The sequence below is a fragment of the Argiope bruennichi genome, chromosome 7 (assembly GCF_947563725.1).
Source record: "Argiope bruennichi chromosome 7, qqArgBrue1.1, whole genome shotgun sequence".
Lineage (NCBI taxonomy): Eukaryota > Metazoa > Arthropoda > Arachnida > Araneae > Araneidae > Argiope > Argiope bruennichi.
The window spans coordinates 73192165-73194264 of record NC_079157.1 but is presented as its reverse complement, the minus strand read 5'-3'; the positions used below and the strand labels follow the sequence as shown (position 1 = coordinate 73194264).

The 2100-nt window shown below is 29.0% G+C and overlaps 3 non-coding genes across 3 annotated transcripts; all 3 read right to left on the bottom strand.

Moving 5' to 3' along the window:
• Positions 1–455: 455 nt before the first annotated feature.
• Positions 456–527, bottom strand: Trnaq-cug (transfer RNA glutamine (anticodon CUG)). Its single transcript has one exon. It is a non-coding gene; the product is annotated as a tRNA-Gln (tRNA).
• A 6-nt stretch (positions 528–533) lies between these two features.
• Positions 534–605, bottom strand: Trnae-uuc (transfer RNA glutamic acid (anticodon UUC)). The gene has a single exon. It is a non-coding gene; the product is annotated as a tRNA-Glu (tRNA).
• A 337-nt stretch (positions 606–942) lies between these two features.
• Trnae-uuc (transfer RNA glutamic acid (anticodon UUC)) lies at positions 943–1014 on the bottom strand. Its single transcript has one exon. It is a non-coding gene; the product is annotated as a tRNA-Glu (tRNA).
• Between the last annotated feature and the right edge of the window lie 1086 nt (positions 1015–2100).

Sequence of the window (2100 nt, the reverse complement as noted above, 5' to 3'; positions counted from 1 at the left end):
AGAAATAAAAAGTAGCAAAAAAGAAAAAGAAAGAAAAAAAAAAGAAAGCGTGCAAAATATTTAAATTTAATTTTCGAATATTGCGAAAGATCTACTTCTTACTTAGAATTCTTGACATAAAAAAAATTGAGGAAGAGATTTAGGCACATTTTTTCAATAATGAAGTAGCTGAAGTAGCAAACATGATTCCAACAGAAAAATGAAACACGGATAAATCGACTTTTCTTTCTTTTAGGCAACATTTGAACTTGTAAGGGAAAACATATGATCCCTACATTGAATCCAAAAGAACTATAAAAAAAGAATACAAATCCTTTATTAAAAGGTATAAAGAGAGGGCAGAAAAAAATAGGAAGTTTCCGCAACTCTTTTAAGTTTTCATTGAATATTTATAAATTATTTTTATGCCCTATTGTTGATCATAATTGTTACTTTAAAAAAACGATAAAAATTTTAGGTCCCACCGAGATTTGAACTCGGATCGCTGGATTCAGAGTCCAGAGTGCTAACCATTACACCATGGAACCTTACACTTCCCATGCCGGGAATCGAACCCGGGCCGCCTGGGTGAAAGCCAGGAATCCTAACCACTAGACCACATGGGACTTACTTTCAATTTTACATTACACACATTTCAATAAACTTTACTCAACAACTCGTAACTCAACTATATTCATTAATAATTAATATATCGTTTATTTTGTTTTATCTTCTAATTCAGAGAACTTTTTCATTCAATTGGGTGCGTTTGAGAATATTAAAAATACAAGTGACCTCAAATCTCATTTCAATTTATATCACTCCCACTATACCTTAGATATACCCCCCCCCCCCTTTCTGTCATTTCATCATTATTTTCAACAGAGTTTTTTAAAAGATTTAAAATACTACTTCTACTAAACATTTTTTTTTCATTGACAACAAAAATTAAAATAATAAATCTTCCCATGCCGGGAATCGAACCCGGGCCGCCTTTGTGAAAGCCAGGAATCCTAACCACTAGACCACATGGGAAACTGCTCATTGCAGTAACTCTAAGATGAAATTAGTATTCATTTTATTTAACTTACTTTAAAATGAACGACATATTTGAAATTTATTATTATTTTTTCCAATCAAAAGTAATCCAATTTCGAAGTCTGATGATGATAACAAAATTTGTGTCAAAATAAACAGGAATAAATAAATAGATTTTTTTTTTTTCAGTTGTTGATTCATTTTGAAGTTAAAAAAAACTATCAAAATCGTTGCAAACATTTCGAATAGCATTCATTGGCGAAAATATTCAATGATATGAAAAAATTTCCCTTAAAGTTCTATAGTAAGTAAAATCTATAAAATTCCATTTGAGGAATTAAATTACTTATATTTTTTATTACAACCTATTCATATAATGTATTTTCAGAATCAATTTTTTATGTCTTTTTTTATTGAAGAAATATACTTTTATATGATATAACATATTAATTATTGAAGACACGATAAGCAACATACGTGTTTGATTTGCGAAACATGTGTTTGATAAAAATAAAATTCGCATTATTATTAAATTACTTTTTTCATGATATAAAAATAACGCTAAAAAACCACAAAGGAAAGTTAATTTTATAAAAACTGTCCACGTAAATAATACAGCAACTTTTTTTCTTTACATTTTTAATGCTCATTTATTTTCCTTGTGTAAAAAGATAAGGCGAAATCTTACGTTTTATGAAACGGTTATACTTACACTATTTTTCATCTTTATAGTAGGATTATTTTTAATGCAGATTTGTTTCTGTATTCCTATTGCGCGCATCCCTGCGGGTGCGTGTTGAACTAATTAGGATACATAAAAATAATCTAAGCATAAATTAAAATAATACAAGCATACAGACGTAAAAGATTAAAGTGGAAAAAAAAAAAAAAATTGTGTATAGAATTTTGCTTTTTCAAGTTCATGCGAAAAGTGAAAATTTGTTGTCCTAATGTCTTCTACTATTCGTTTCAGGATTTAGACACTTTTCGATGATTTTACTCCACAAAGGAATGATACGCAACAATATCAGCTCATTTTCGAAATTTTTCGTCAGTTCTTTAGCTTGACTTCCCTCCCGTTAT